The sequence below is a fragment of the Schistocerca serialis genome, chromosome 1, assembly GCF_023864345.2.
Source record: "Schistocerca serialis cubense isolate TAMUIC-IGC-003099 chromosome 1, iqSchSeri2.2, whole genome shotgun sequence".
NCBI lineage: Eukaryota > Metazoa > Arthropoda > Insecta > Orthoptera > Acrididae > Schistocerca > Schistocerca serialis.
The window spans coordinates 370,727,764-370,744,972 of NC_064638.1; the positions used below are offsets into that span (position 1 = coordinate 370,727,764).

At 45.6% G+C, this 17,209-nt stretch overlaps 1 protein-coding gene and 1 long non-coding RNA gene across 3 annotated transcripts in view; both read right to left on the reverse strand.

Moving 5' to 3' along the window:
- Positions 1 to 13,310, reverse strand: part of LOC126470595 (uncharacterized) — a 38,716-nt gene extending 25,406 nt beyond the window's left edge. Inside the window, exon 1 of the long non-coding RNA XR_007586262.1 lies at positions 13,073 to 13,310. This is a non-coding gene — a long non-coding RNA (uncharacterized LOC126470595). The remainder of the gene's footprint in view (positions 1 to 13,072) is intronic.
- LOC126470560 (PAS domain-containing serine/threonine-protein kinase) overlaps positions 1 to 17,209 on the reverse strand; it is a 426,440-nt gene that overhangs the window by 246,052 nt on the left and 163,179 nt on the right. The gene's annotated exons all lie outside the window — the stretch shown is intronic.

Sequence of the window (17,209 nt, forward strand, 5' to 3'; positions counted from 1 at the left end):
AGCAACACAGAGACGGGGTGCTAAGTTGATTACCGGTAGGTTCGAACAACAGAGATACTTCGCAAACTCAAATGGGAATCCCTGGAGGGAAGGCGACATTCTTCACGAGGAACGCTATTGAGAACAGAGAAAATTCAGAGACCCAGCGTTTGAGGCTGATTTCGGAACGATTCTTTTGCCGCCAACTTACAGTCTTAAACAAAAAAATTTATCGTCGGCCAGCCGCAGAGGCTAAGTCCGAGTCGTTCACTTATGGCGGCCAATACAGACGATCGCCCCTCAGCATTCTAAGTCAGGTGCTATGCACGATCTGGCAATACTGTAGAATGCGGAAGTGTCTGGAGAAATGTTGTTCTTTCCTCCAGGCGTTCCGAGACAGTAACTATCCCTAGTCTAGTTTTAAACGTCGTTCAACGTAACCATGGAATTCTAAAGAATGTTTACATTCTCGATGATGTCTCACTAACCATATACTGCTGCAACTATAGCTGTACATTCAGATCCCACCTTAACGTATGTGTAAAGACAGTTGTCTTTGCTCTTCCTCTGTTTTAATTGAAAAGATCGCAACGAAATCAAGCTAAAGGAATGAACCACGACAGTTCGCAAATGTCAAACATCTGATGGAGTTCGCCACACTTTGCCAGTTATTATTATTGTTGTATCTAGGCAAGACAGCCTAGACACAATGAGAGGAAGCCGACAGGTACGCGCTAAGCCAAAGAGGGTGCGTGAGGTCTGAAACAGGATACATAATGACTGCTATAAAGAGAAGTACGTAGCTTCTGTAATACTTAACTTTAATCCATCCTTTTTGGTACATCTGGAGATTGTGGCTATACAAGTGAGACTCTTTAGATACATGCAATGTTACTAATGGCGCCTTGCTAGGTCGTAGCCATTGACTTAGCTGAAGGCTATTCTAACTATCTGCTCGGCAAAGGAACGAAGCTTCGTCAGTGTAGTCGCTAGCAAAGTCGTCCGTACAACTGGGGCGAGTGCTATTCCGTATCTCGAGACGTGCCTTGTGGTGGCGCTCGGTCTGCGATCACACAGTGGCGACACGCGGGTCCGACATGTACTAATGGACCGCGGCCGATTTAAAACTACCACCTAGTAAGTGTGGTGTCTGGCGGTGACACCACAATTATAATACTGTTTATCAGTCAAAGGCGCATTTACGTCGCTCATTTTCAATGTATTTTGAACGATGGAGCTCGAAGAGTGGAGACATTGTATGTTCACCACAGTATTTACCTTACAGCCGGCCGCTGTGGCCGAGCGGTTCTAGGCGCTTCAGTCCGGAACCGCGCTGCTGCTACGATCGCAGGCTCGAATCCTGCCACGGGCATGGATTTGTGTGATGTCCTTAGGTTAGTTAGGTATAAGTAGTTCTAAGTCTAGGGGACTGATGACCTCAGATGTTAAGTCCCATACTGCTTAGAACCATTTTGAACCCAATATGATAATAATATAAGTGAGGTAATTATTTAAGCAACAGGCAACGACAGATCATAGTTTGAAATTATTTTGTGAAGTTTTAATATGATGTTTTATTTTAATAAATTATGTTGACTGTGATGACTGTTTCTCAGACAAACCCATTCCCTTTTGTTAGGTTATTTCAATACATCCCACCTGGGGTTTCTGAAGTGCTAAGGACAGGCCTTATATTTGTAGACTTTGTATGGTTATCTTATTCATTTTGTTGAGGCTTAAGCTCCTGCTTGCTCCAAATTATTTGATTTAACGGTTGTGCTCAAGTTGCTTCCATATGCTCATTCCACATATTGACTTTGATCTTTTTATTAATATTAACACATTAGTTATGTTTACCAATTCAGTGATTAATTTAGTTCTTATATGAAATTTTCCCCATTTTAATTAAATTGGGTGGCGACCCAAAAAAATTTTGTATCACACGAAACTTACAGTAGACTGCAGAGTTTCACATTAGCTATCTTCCCCCACTTTCTGCTTGCGAATCACTCTCCAGATAACCATTGACCCATTAATAACCATTTAAGCTTTAAAAGTTTTGACATAAAAAATTCGGGGTCATTACTTTTCAGCATGCACTCATAGTTATAGCCACTGACAAGAGACGCCTTCAGGCAACCGCTGAATTTGCTGGCGAATTCAGGCCATAGCTTTAGCAGATAACTAGTACAGGATGTGGGTCACATGTGTGGTCGCTGGGCGGCTCTGAAGAGCAGAACACAGTCTTTGATATCTCCTGTAATTCAGACTTCAGCTAGAGCAGCTATCTCTCTTAGTTTCTAGACTTTAGTGTCGCCTACTTCTGTCAGCATTAACCAAGTCTGGCCACGGGCTGCATAGACCTGAACCGCCACTTTTCCCGCTTCTAATTCTCGTAGTTACACTCAGTTCTTAATCTGGCAGCCATCCTGTAACTTTCACTCCCCAAGAGGAGCTCTAGTGCACTCCGTCACTGAGAATACAGATCCCAAGTTCAATGAATTTCTCTCTTCCATTTCAAATAACTATCCCATCCGGCACCTCACAGTCGACAAAGGTCGCCTCCACGTCTCAGCGATGCGTCCCTATAAATTTGGTATCAGAACCTTGGATCACACACCGCGAAGGGTGTGCATCAAAACTGGATTCACGTCACTGTTGTGTGGCTGGTCGAAGTACTCGCCACTGTTTTTTTTTTTTTTTTTCGCGTGCTGGATACCACAGGGCGTTGGCGCATTCCAATACCCGAGGCAGACTCCAACGCTCTGCCTGCCCCTCCCCAGCGGGGACGCGTTTGCGGGGTGTGTCACCGTGCACCGTGCACAGAGCAGAGAAGTAAATACGAGGTGCATTCAAGTTCTAAGGCCTCCGATTTTTTTTTTCCGGACTGGAAAGAGATAGAAACATGCGCATTGTTTTAAAATGAGGCCACATTCATTGTCAATACGTCCCAGAGATGGCAGCACCATATGGCAGATGGAATTTTACCGCCAGCGGCGAGAATGAGAACTGTTTTAAATACTTAAAATGGCGACATTTTCCTTACTTGAACAGCGTGCAATCATTCGTTTTCTGAATTTGCGTGGTGTAAAACCAATTGAAATTCATCGACAGTTGAAGGAGACATGTGGTGATGGAGTTATGGATGTGTCGAAAGTGTGTTCGTGGGTGCGACAGTTTAATGAAGGCAGAACATCGTGTGACAACAAACCGAAACAACCTCGGGCTCGCACAAGCCGGTCTGACGACATGATCGAGAAAGTGGAGAGAATTGTTTTGGAGGACCGCCGAATGACTGTTGAACACATCGCCTCCAGAGTTGGTATTTCTGTGGGTTCTGTGTGCACAATCCTGCATGACGACCTGAAAATGCGAAAAGTGTCATCCAGGTAGGTGCCACGAATGCTGACGGACGACGACACAGCTGCCCGTGTGGCATGTTGCTGAGCAATGTTGACGCGCAACGACAGCCTGAATGGGACTTTCTTTTCGTCGGTTGTGACAATGGATGAGACGTGGATGCCATTTTTCAATCCAGAAACAAAGCGCCAGTCAGCTCAATGGAAGCACACAGATTCACCGCCACCAAAAAAAATTTCGGGTAACCGCCAATGCTGAAAAAATGATGGTGTCCATGTTCTGGGACAGCGAGGGCGTAATCCTTACCCATTGCGTTCCGAAGGGCACTACGGTAACATGTGCATCCTACGAAAATGTTTTGAAGAACAAATTCCTTCCTGCACTGCAACAAAAACGTCCAGGAAGGGCTGCGCGTGCACTGTTTCACCAAGACAACGCACCCGCACATCGAGCTAACGTTACGCAACAGTTTCTCTGTGATAACAACTTTGAAGTGATTCCTCATGCTCCCTACTCACCTGACCTGGCTCCTCGTGACTTTTGGCTTTTTCGAACAATGAAAGACACTCTACGTGGCCGGACATTCACCAGCCGTGCTGCTATTGCCTCAGCGATTTTCCAGTGGTCAAAACAGACTCCTAAAGAAGCCTTCGCCGCTGCCATGGAATCATGGCGTCAGCGTTGTGAAAAATGTGTACGTCTGCAGGGCGATTACGTCGAGAAGTAACGCCAGTTTCACCGATTTCGGGTGAGTAGTTAATTAGAAAAAAAATCGGAGGTCTTAGAACTTGAATGCACCTCGTATAATGGCCTTTGGAGCGCACGAGGTGTGTCACAAAGTTCCCCATCCCACTGGGTACCCAGAAACGCTGGGGTGGATGTCGCTCTAAGCATCTCGTATCGCACGATACACGGGGACTGAAATTTCCAATCACCCGATTTGCCTTTAAAAAATTGCTTAATGTAGATGAAGCAAAACCACGTCCATCACAGCAGTTAATTTCTCAGTAAAACTTTTACTTTTCGCGTAAAAAAATAAAACCACTGTTTTGTGAGTTGCGCGTGTTCTCTACTATGCAGTATTTTTGATTCGATTTTGAGGAAACTATTCGGTAGGAAAAAATTTTTTCCGCATCTTAGAGCCATACATTGCAGTTTGATATTGAACTTGTTTCGTTTTCATTATGGTCCATAGTTATTGTGACACGTCAAAGTACAACGCCGCACATACGAGGGTGAGTTAAATGAAAACCTTAAATTTTTTTAAAATATTATTTATTTGCAGAAGTGGTACAAAGCTGTATCACTTTTCAACATAATCACCCCCACGCTCAATGCAAGTGCTCCAGCGCTTACAAAGTGCCTAAATTCCTTTAGAAAAAAATTCTTTTGGTAGTCCGCACAACCACTCATGCACCGTGTGGCGTACCTCTTCATCAGAACGGAACTTCTTTCCTCCCATTGCGTCTTTGAGCGGTCCAAACATGGAAATCACTTGGAGCAAGGTCTGGTGAGTATGGTGGATGAGGAAGACACTCAAAATGCAGGTCTGTGATTGTTGCAACTGTTATACGGGCAGTGTGGGGCCTTGCATTGTCACGTTGCAAAAGGACACCTGCTGACAGCAATCCACGTCGCTTTGATTTGATTGCAGGCCACAGATGATTTTTTAGGAGATCTGTGTACGATGCACTGGTGACAGTGGTCCCTCTAGGCATGTAATGCTCCAAAATGAAGCCTTTTTAGTCCCAAAAGAGAGTCAGCATAACCTTTCCTGCTGATGGTTCTGTTCGAAACTTCTTTGGTTTTGGTGATGAGGAATGGCGCCCTTCCTTGCTCGCTCTTTTCGTTTCCAGTTGGTGGAAGTGAACCCAGGTTTCGTCCCCAATAACGATTCTTGCAAGGAAGCCATCACCTTCTCGCTCAAAGCGCCGAAGAAGCTCTTCACAAGCATCAACACGTCGTTCTCTCATTTCAGGAGTCAGCTGCCGTGGCACCCATCTTGCAGACACTTCGTGAAACTGGAGCACATCATGCACAATGTGGTGTGCTGACCCATTTCTAATCCATAAACATGCTGCAGTGTCATTCAGTGTCACTCGGCGGTTTTCCTTCACTATGGCTTCAACTGCTGCAATGTTTTGTGGAGTCAGAACTCGTTGTGCCTGACCTGGCGGAGGAGCATCTTCCACTGAAGTCACACCGTTTGCGAACTTCCTACTCTATTCGTAGACTTGGGCCGATGTGGCCGAGCGGTTCTAGGCGCTTCAGTCTCGAACCGCGCGACCGCTACGGTCGCAGGTTCGAATCCTGCCTCGGGCATGGATGTGTGTGATGTCCGTAGGTAAGTTAGGTTTAAGTAGTTCTAAGTTCTAGGGGACTGATGACCTTCGATGTTAAGTCCCATAGTGCTCAGAGCCATTTTTTTGCTGCTGTGACAAACATGCATCACCGTACTGAACCTTCATTCGTCGATGAATTCCAATAGGTTTCACACCTTCACAACGCAAAAACCGAATAACAGAACGGTGTTCTTCCCTGGTGCAAGTCGCAAGTGGGGCGGCCATCTTTATACTGATACTGCGATGGTATGTGTGCACCTGCAATATGCTGCCACCTACAGGTCATTCTGCACGGTGTTTGTATCACGCTTACCAACTTACAGAATAATGGCGCGAAATTTCTATTTGTTATTACAAATTTAAGGTTTTCATTAGACTCACCCTCGTATATTGAAAAGTAGTCGCTAGCCAGTTCACGTTTGGTGCTTACGCTCAGCATTGCTGTGTACAAAATGTAGCTACCACATCGAAATTGCTTTTAATGGTGGAAGGAGAGTCATACCTCCTTCCATTCGCGAGAAAATACGTGAGGTATATTGGAAAAAATGAAATGAGCGTGTGGCATTGTTGGCCGGCAGGCCCCATCCGGGGAAGTTCGGCCGCCGAGTGCAAGCCGACGCCACATTGGGAGATACGCGTGCCGGTGATGAGGATGAAATGATAATGAGGACAACACAACACCCAGTCCACGAGTAAAGAAAATCTCCGATGTTCTTTGCTGATCCCTACACTCAGTTTTTTTTTATTACAGTGAGCAGCCATCTTGCTGACGGAACACGCTGAGCTACCGTGCCGGCACTCAGCTAAGCAGGCGGACAGGTATAATGGAGATTGTTCACGACGAGGTTGGCGCCTACGAGGCATACGCGTGGCTGTTGCCGGCTGCTAAGTGGAGTGCGGAGATGCCTCACGTTTCTGTTCTTACAGTGCTGCCGGTACTAACGAAAGCTGCAAATTAAAGAAAAATTTAATGAAAATGAATAGACACTATGAGTCATAATGCGCACTGTATTTTTCTACAGCCTATACTGCCCGATTTAAAAAAAAAAAAAAAAAACAGTACCCATATTATTTTGTTCACAACGTTACCTATAGTACTGAATTTATGCGCTCATTAATGTATCACCTGCTCATTTTACAACTTCGTCCCAGCCGAGCCTGCCGCGCACTGTGTTGTGCTTTGGTTGTTTCGAATGACGCACGACCGATATAACTGCGCTCTATCAAAATGTAACACGTTTCCTGAACTGTACTTGGTATGCGTGCAGCAAATAAAACAAACACGCATTCTGTTAACGTATTCTCCTACAGAAAACATCGAAATGAACAACAAGAAAATAAATTCTTTTTTATGGTCGACCAATGTAGCTGTGGGTGTAAGAGACAATAGTATTTTGCTTTTAATATATTCTTCTACAGGGAAAGTAAGAAATGTAAAAAAAACTATTTAACAACTGAAGCTAACGTGTAATACATTTGTTATTAATATATTCTTCTACAGAGAAGCGCACGAAATTAAAACTGCTGTTTTACGACCTAATAACTGGACTTGAGGTTCAGACCACAGTCGTAGATTTCTTTGCACCTTTCTGGTTTTCTCAAATTGTTCTAAGAAAGCATGCACGCCATACTACAATGTCCTCCCTCTCAACCAGAAACGTTCTATTTTTACATTTTTTAAAACGAAGCAAGCTTCTCTGTTTTCCTTCTCGACAGAATGAACTACGTTATTTATCAAGACTTTGCCATCTGAGTGTAATCTTCGATAATGTACATTTGCGCGATGACTCGATTCCAGCAGACACATACACGCAAGAATACACACAAGTAGTGAAGCACTATGACTATAATGTGACTGAACAATAGGCTATTTTCCTGTGTAAAAATGTTTCGGATCATTGCTATACTGATTGATTATAAGATTTAAATAGCATTTAGGGTCAATATTCTCACAAAATATCTGTTATTTTTATGTAATTAAAATTTAAAAATCATTAAATATCAGTATCTGGTCAAGCAAACGAATACACTCTGTTATTGGCTGATGCTCTGGTGACGACACAGGCTAGGAGTAAGAGGAAGCTCTATGCGCGTTACAGGAGCATTAGCGGACGAGGTTTTTACGTACTTTCTCTGGAAACATCTTAGCTATTTAATGATGGAAAACACAGTTACAACTTTAAGTAAGAATAGAAAGCAACTTTGTGAACGCTGATAGCGGAAGCCTTGCGAAAGTTGATCCGTTTATACTCCATCCATTTAGAGCAGCGATATGTGCAACGGCGGACATTCTTTTCCCTGGTCCCTGCAACATCACTAAATTCGCTAAAAACTGAAGAATTGTTGAAATTTTGCAAATTGGTCTGTATATTATAACTAATTGTCGACTATCAGTCATGACCTACAACCCAAAGCACAATAAAATTATTCTTGGCAGAACTTGGTGGCTCTGAGCACTATGCGACTTAACTTCTGAGGTCATCTGTCGCCTAGAACTTATTAAACCTAACTAACCTAAGGACATCACACACATCCATGCCCGAGGCAGGATTCGAACCTGCGACCGTAGCGGTCGCTCGGCTCCAGACTGTAGCGTCTGGAACCGCGCGGCCCACTCCGGCCGGCGGCAGAACTTCGTGCTGATTTCCAGTGTGTAACACACTGTCCCTAGTACGCGATCGGTGGCACAACGAATAAGCGCATCACCCTGCAGATAAATGCAGTAAGTCTTGTGTGTTTTTAAAAGTTTTACACGAAATACGAAAACAGTGGAAGCAAGAACTGATTGTAGCAGTTGTTTCGATTATGAGATATATTATACCCTGAGGCGCCGAAGAAACTGGTATAGGCATGAGTATTCAAATAGAGATATGTTAATAGGCAGAATACGGCGTTGCGGTCGGCAACCCTTATATAAGACAACAAGTGTCTGGCGCAGTTGTTAGATCGGTTACTGCTGCTACAATGACACTTTATCGAGATTTAAGTGGGTTTGGACGTGGTGTTATAGTCGGCGCAAGAGTGACGGGATATAGCATCTTCGAGGTAACGATGAAATGGGGATTTTCCCGTACGACCATTTCACGAATGCACCGTGAATATCAGGAATCCCATAAAACATCAAATCTCCGACCGCTGTGGCCAGAAAAAGAACCTTTCAACGATACATGATCGATATGGGTTTTCGGAGCCGAAGGCCCACTCGTCTACCCTTGGTGACCGCACGGCACAAACCTAAATGCCTCTCCTGGGGCCGGCCGCGGTGGCCGTGCCGTTCTAGGCGCTTCAGTCCGGAACCGCGTGACTGCTACGGTCGCAGGTTCGAATCCTGCCTCGGGCATGGATGTGTGTGATGTGCTTAGGTTGGTTAGGTTTAAGTAGTTCTAAGTTCTAGGGGACTGATGACCTAAGATGTTAAGTCCCATAGTGCTCAGAGCCATTTGAACCATTTTGAACCTCTCCTGGTCCTGTCAACACCGATATTGGACTGTTGATGGCGGGAAACATGTTGCCTGGTCGGACGAGTCTAGTTTCAAATTACATCGAGCGGATGGACGTGTACGAGTATGGAGTATGGAGACAACTTCATGAATCCATGGACCCTGCATGTCAGCACGGGACTGTTCAAGCTGGTGGAGCCTCTGTAATGGTGTGAGGCGTGTGCAGTTGGACTGATATGGAACCCCTGACACGTCTAGATAAGACTCTGGCAAGTGACAAGTACGTAAGCAAGGTGTCTGAATCCTTTCATGCCCATCGTGCATTCCGACGAACTTGGGAAATTCCAGTAGGATAGTGCCACACCCCATACATCCAGAATTGCTATAGAGTGGCTCTGGAAACACTCTTCTGAGTTTAGACATTTCCGCTGGCCACCAAACTCCCCAGACATGAACATTATTTAGCACATCTGGCATGCCTTGCAACGTGTCCTTGCGGATTTATGGGCAGTCCTGCTGGATTCTGCTGTCATTTCCCTGCAGCACTACTTCAGAAATTAGTCAAGTCCATGCCACGTCGTGTTGTGGCACTTCTGCGTGCTCGCGGTGGCCGCACACGATATTAGGCAGGTGTACCAGTTTCTTTGGCTCTTCAGTGCATATAGTTTCACATTAGTCTTAGTCTGAGAAATGAACAACAGAGGATAAATGCATTTACTTTGTGAACAAGCAGCTCACTTTTTTTGGAAAGCATTGCTAGCAGTGAAGATAGAAGCACCATACGCCCCCAGTACAACGAGGAGTACGACGTTGACGTTATATGGTGAGATATAAAGCGTGCAGGTGACACAAACGTAAGGGGTGCGTTGTTTGTGAGTTCAGCAGAGTTACTTCATCTTTTAAGTTTAAACAATGGGAATCCTAGCTGGATAGTTGGAAGGTAAATACATTGTTTCTAATAAAGAAAAAATTGTGGGTGACATTAACTAGAAAATATCTTTTACAATGGGACATGCGTGAACAGCTATTCCAAATGTAAGCGCATGTAAACATTAAGGAAAACACAATAATATTCCGTTTCTAATTGGTGTGGTGGAGTTTTGTAATTGTGATTTGGTTATAATATGAGAGGACTGTCGAGTTCTTTTAAAATAAGTTAAAATGTTCTTTCGGGTTAAGCGAACCAGTGATCTATGGACAACATATTACACACATCAAGAAAAGTTTTGCATCACCTCGCCGGCCAGGGTGGCCGAGCGAGGCGCTACAGTCTCGAACTGCGCGACCGCTACGGTCGCAGTTTCGAATCCGGCCTCGGGCATGAATGTGTGTGACGTCCTTAGGCTAGTTAGGCTTAAGTAGTTCTAAGTTCTAGGGGACTGATGACCTCAGCAGTTAAGTCCCATATTGCTCAGAGCCATTTTTGCATCACCTCGGTTCCGAGAGTTCCACAACCTGTACAGAAAATTGGAATACAGATCAACAGAAACATCATTTCCGTCCCTTTTATTGCTCATGAAAACAGCATATTGCATGTTGTACCACCATACAGCGAGACCTTCAGAGGTGGTGGTCCAGACTGCTGAACACATCGGTACCTCTTTTACCCAGTAGCACGTTCTCTTGCATTGATGAATGTCTGTATTCGTCGTGGCACACTATCCACAAGTTCATCAAGGCACTGTTTGTCCTGATTGTCCCTCTCCTCAATGGTGATTCGGCGTACATCCCTCAGAGTGGTTGGTGGGTCATGTCGTCCATAAACAGCCCTTTTCAATCTATCCCAGGCATGTTCATGTCTGGATAACATGCTGACCGCACTAGTCGAGCGATGTCGTTATCCTGAAGGAAGTCATTCACAAGATGAACACGAAGGGGGCGCAAGGTGTTGTCCATGAATGCCTCGCCAATATGCTGCCGATATGGTTGCACTATGCGTCGGAGGATGGCATTCACGTATCGTACAACCGTTACTGCACCTTCCATGACCACCAGCGGCGTACGTCGGTCTCACATCATTCCACCCCAAAACAGCAGGAACCTCCACCTTGTTGCACTCACTGGACCGTGTGAAGGCGTTCAGCCTGACCGGGTTGCCTCCAAAGACGTCTCTGACGATTGGTTGAAGGCATATGCGACACTCGTCGCTGAAGAGAAGTCGATGCCAATCCTGAGCGGTCCATTCGGCATGTTGTTGGGCCCATCTGTACCGCGCTGCATGGTGTCGTGGTTGCAAAGATGGACCTCGCCATGAAAGTCGGGCGTGAAGTTGCGCATCATGCAGCCTTCTGCGCACAGTTTGAGTCGTAACACGACGTTCTGTGGCTGCACGAAAAGCATTATTCAACATGGTGACGTTGCTGTTAGGGGTTACTCCGAGCTATAATCCGTAGCTAGCGGTTATCTACTGCAGTAGTAGCCCTTGGGCGGCCTGAGCGAGACATGTCGTCGGCAGTTCCTGTCTCTCTGTATGTCCTCCATGTTTGAAGAATATCGCTTTGATTCACTCCGAGGCGCCTGGATACTTCCCTTGTTGAGAGCCCTTCATGGCACAAAGTAACAATGCGAACGCGATCGAACAGCGGTATTGACCGTCGATGCATGGTTGAACTACAGACAACACGAGCCGTGTACCTCCCTTGTGGAATGACTGGAACTGATCGGCTGTCGGAAACCCTCCGTCTAATAGGCGCTGCTCATGCATGGTTGTTAACATCTTTGGGCGGGTTTAGTGATACCTCTGAACAGTCAAAGGGACTGTGTCTGTGATACAATATCCACAGTCAACGTCTATCTTCAGGAGTTCTGGGAACCGGGGTGATGTAAAACTTTTTTTGATGTGTGTATAGATTTCGACTGCGTGCAACTGAGCTAACAACTGAACTACCGAATAATTGAGGTGTAGTTAGGTAAAACGACAATTTTCACTACGAATTTAATTTCGTTGAATGACGCTATCCTTCTTTGTAATAGTGGGAGAGCATATCTCGGAGGTAAGTTAATACTAAGTTCACAGTGCAAGTTAGTGAATTTCCGCGTCGACGTGCTGGCAATTTGCCGGTACAGTGCAACCACATTTTACGCATCTTCTCATTCTCTGCAGCATCCAGAAATAACTTTGGATGACTTTTTGTAGATGTACTTGTACAGTATGGTACTACACACAATTTGTAACCCATTTTTCGAAACGTTAATTCCAAAACAATACATCATTGACAATTAGCACTACAACAGTAGAAGCAGCGAGCTCATAACATGATTCTTCTAATGGAGCGTTTTAGCGGCCTTTCAAATTATTTGAATTTCATTTCCACTTTTATTAAAGAATAGTAAAATACAAGAGGTAGGAAAACATGTTACGAGCATAAAATGATACAATTAATCATCTAATATAGTTTCCAGAAAATAATCAGACACCTTGTTCCGAGCGGCGTGAGTCAATTGTGTGCTGTCGAGCGTTGTCGGACGCTGTCGGTCTCGTCTATACGTAAACAAAGTTTAGTACCGACTTACGCTGTCGGCTTTTGTAAAATGAACAGGTTACCATAATTTGAAAAGTAACTTATCTAAACCAGACCCTACAGAAAGGCGCCGCGCTGGATTAGCCGAGCGGTCTAGGGCGCTGCAGTCATGGACTGTGCGGCTGGTCCCGGCGGAGGTTCGAGTCCTCCCTCGGGCATGGGTGTGTGTATGTTTGTCCTTTGGATAATTTAGGTTAAGTAGTGTGTAAGCTTAGGGACTGATGACCTTAGCAGTTAAGTCCCATAAGATTTCACACACATTTGAACATTTCTGGAACAGAAAGGCGAGATGAGGTATGGGCAAACAAGCAGACACAGAGAAGACAGCAAAGAGACTGATGCTGCGCTAGGCGTGGTAGGTACCCAAGGTGTGGGGGTTCAAGGCACTTGCCGTCCGGTTCTTCCCCACGGGAAAGGCCTCTCTTCTTACCTGTATGCACTGCGGCGCCGTGCTGTGCGCAGTCAACTGTTTGTTGCCATGCATAGTGTGGCGCTGTTTCACAGTCGTCCGCACGCATGAAGAGTGCAAGAAACACGGGTCGCGTTCGTGCCGCTCCCGTGTCCTCATCAGCGGCATAGGCTTGCTGTCCTCAGTGGGCGTGGCTCAAAGATCTGCCCGCCCTTGTCGCCTTCCCGCTGCCCGCCTGCCCGAGAGTGTAATGGGGCCACACCGCGCCTAAAGGAAGCCTGCCGGCCGTCATATTCGCGCCGCACCCCACGCTGATAATGCCGCCTAGCTGCGCGTGACCCACCCGCTGATACGCCGCTCATCCGCCGGGCAGCCTATTGCTGCCACGTCCGTGAGGTTTTTGTCCTCGCGATGGGGCGTCTGTGTCCGGCGTCGTGTTGCGAGAGAGGAAGCAGTCATGGGCTAACACCGTATTGAATTCCAGCATTACCGACGGCGGGCGCCACGAACTTGTTAGCAATTTTCAGCCAGGTGTTCGGATACTTTTGATCACATAGCTGACACACGGGTACCGCGCGTAGGCGGCCCTCGGTCGTCCGCAGTTATTGCTACCCTCTGCGCTACGCCCCGCCGCCATTCGACACTGTGTAACGACAGCACTGTAAAGTCGTCGGCACACGGACCGTGCATTCGAACGTTGACCGTACCGAGTTTCTGAAATCATACGGGGAAAAGCACATTGAGGAGTCTCTGCAAACGTGCAGAGCAATATCTAGCATGTCAAATATTCTGAATGTGCGTTTGAACGTAGACCGGTGGGATGTTAGAACGCCACTTGCGTCACATCTCGCCAACTATGTTTAGTACAGAGTCACGAGACGCCGTATTAGCTTTCAGCTGAAGCCCATATGTATATATGCCATTTCTAAGCACGGCAAACTGAGGATCTTTCGAAAATCCGTCTCTAACGATTTGTTGCAATAAAATTGCCCGAAACGTCATACTCATGAAACTTCCTGGCAGATTAAAACTGCGTGCCGGACCGAGACTCGAACTCGGGACCTTTGCCTTACGCGGGCAAGTGCTCCACCAACTGAGCTACCCAAGCACGACTCACGGCCCGTCCTTACAGCATTACTTCTGCCAGTACCTCGTCTCCTACCTTCCAAACCTTGCAGAAGCTCTCCCGCGAACCTTGCAGAACTAGCACTCCTGAAAGAAAGGAGAGCTTCTGTAAAGTTTGCAGAAGCTCTCCTGCGAACCTTGCACAACTAGCACTCCTGAAAGAAAGGAGAGCTTCTGTAAAGTTTGGAACGTAGGAGACGAGGTACTGGCAGAAGTAAAGCTGTGAGGACGGGAGGTGAGTCGTGTTTGGGTAGCTCAGTTGGTAGAGCACTTGCCCGCGAAAGGCAAAGGTCCCGAGTTCGAGTCTCGGTCCGGCACACTGTTTTAACCTGCCAGGAAGTTTCATATCAGCGCACACTCCGCTGCAGAGTGAAAATCTCATTCTGGAAACGGCATACTAATAGTTAAAGAATTATTGTAAGTTGCGTATTATGAAACTATGCCATTGCAAGGCAACAGCACATTGACGATCCATAAGAAATGCATTGATCGTGGTACAATTTGTTATAACTGAATGACTGTAAATGACACATCTACAATTAAAGCTTTCAGGATATGGTAAGGTGTGGTTGCAACACATTCATAGTCAGTGTAGCTTAATGAGTAGAGACATACTATAAAAACATAACTGGTGATGTGGTGCTGGCCCGCGTCTCATTGGTACCGAACTTTTTTTACTACCTTCACGTTTTCCAAAAGATTCTGATACTTTCTTATTAGTTCAATATAAATATGGGGACTGAAAGAACTATATCGCTGCCCCGAGGTCACACTCATATCGCTGACCTCGACGGCACCGAGTAATGTGAACAGCAGTCGGTGTTAACATTTTGGATGTTCTTTGTAACCAGTGCGTTAATGAACAGTCGGGTATTTTATGTACTTAGGAACAAGTGCAGTTTATGTTCCAACATATCTCACCAGTACCGTAGAACGACATTACTGACCCTTAACTGCCATGTTGCGCTGTATTTTCACGTACTGCTACCGCGCCGGTAATAGTGCTACGAAAATGCAGGCATTAGCGGCGTCCGCAGCTACACACTTGGACCAAACTAATAACGGCAAAATTGCATTGTCGTATTTTCTGCCACATTATTATACTGAATATTCGTGTGCTACACAACCTCCAGTGATTAAACCTAAGCAACGACGCGTCAGATGAGTGATCTCACACGATACAATGCCAACGTGCACAACGGACAATGGCAACCCTCTGATACACCATCCCATGTTTTCAGTACGTCCATTGTTTACTAAACTTTTTCGTCTTAGTCTGCTCCAGCCTCCACGAGCCGACGAACTGTCGAAATGAGTTACTTCTCGAAGTTATTCGCGCACAGTAAACAGCGCCCTTATCAACATACGAACAAAGATTTTCGGCAAACAATTGGACTATTCTGCTCGGCCCCTATACCGCTCCTACGACCTCACAGGCGCCTACAGTGCCCGCTAGATGGCGCTGCCATAGGTCAAGCGGATATAAATTGCGTTTTTTTAAAATAGGAACCCCCATTTTTATTACATATTCATGTAGTACGTAAGGAAATATTAATGTTTTAGTTGGACCACTTTTTTCGCTTTGTGATAGATGGCGCTGTAATACTCACAAACTTATAAGTACGTGGTATCACGTAACATTCAGCCAGTGCAGACGGTATTTGCTTCGTGGTACATTACCCGTGTTAAAATGGACCGTTTACCAATTGCGGAAAAGGTCGATATCGTGTTGATGTATGGCTATTGTGATCAAAATGTTCAACGGGCGTGTGCTTTGTATGCTGCTCGGTATCCTGGACGACACCATCCAGGTTTCCGGACCGATCGCCGGATAGTTACGTTATTTAAGGAAATAGGAAGTGTTCAGCCACATGTGAGACGTCAACCACGACCTGCAACAAGTGATGATGCTCAAGTAGGTGTTTTAGCTGCTGTCGCGGTTAATCCGCACATCAGTAGCAGACAAATTGCGCGAGGATCGGGAATCTCAAAAACGTCAGTGTTGACAATGCTACATCAACATCGATTGCACCTGTACCATATTTCTATGCACCAGGAATTGCATGACGACGACTTTGAACGTCGTGTACAGTTCTGCCACTGGGCACAAGAGAAATTACAGGACGATGACAGATTTTTTGTACGCGTTCTATTTAGCGACGAAGAGCATTCACCAACAGCAGTAACGTAAACCGGCGTAATATGCACTATTGGGCAACGGAAAATCCACGATGGCTGCAACAAGTGGAACATCAGCGACCTTGGCGGGTTAATGTACGGTGCTGCACTATGGGAGGAAGGATAATTGGCCCCCATTTTATCATTGGCAATCTAAATGGTGCAATGTATGCTGATTTCCTACGTAATGTTCTACCGATGTTATTACAAGATGTTTCACTGCATTACAGAATGGCGATGTGCTTCCAACATGATGGATGTCCAGCACATAGCTTGGGTGCGGTTGAAGCGGCATTGAACAGCATATTTCATGACAGGTGGATTGGTCGTCGAAGCACCATACCATGGCCCGCACGTTCACCGTATCTGACGTCCCCGGATTCCTTTCTTTGGGGAAAGTTGAAGGATATTTGCTATCGTGATCCACCGACAACGCCTGACAACATGCGTCAGCGCATTGTCAGTGCATGTGCGAACATTATGGGAGGCGAACTACTCGCTGTTGAGAGGAATGTCGTTACACGTACTGCCAAATGCATTGAGGTTGACGGACATCATTTTGAACATTTATTGCATTACTCTGCTATTTACAGGCAATCAAGCTGTAACAGCATGCGTTCTCAGAAATGATGAGTTCACAAAGGTACATGTATCACATTGGAACCTAAATAAAATGTTCAAACGTACCTACGTTCTGTATTTTAATTGAAAAAACCTACCTGTTACCAACTGTTCGTCTAAACTTGTGAGCCATATGTTTGTGACTATTACAGCGCCATCTATCACAAAGCGAAAAAAGTGGTCCAACTAAAACATTCATATTTCTTTACGTACTACACGAGTATGTAATAAAAA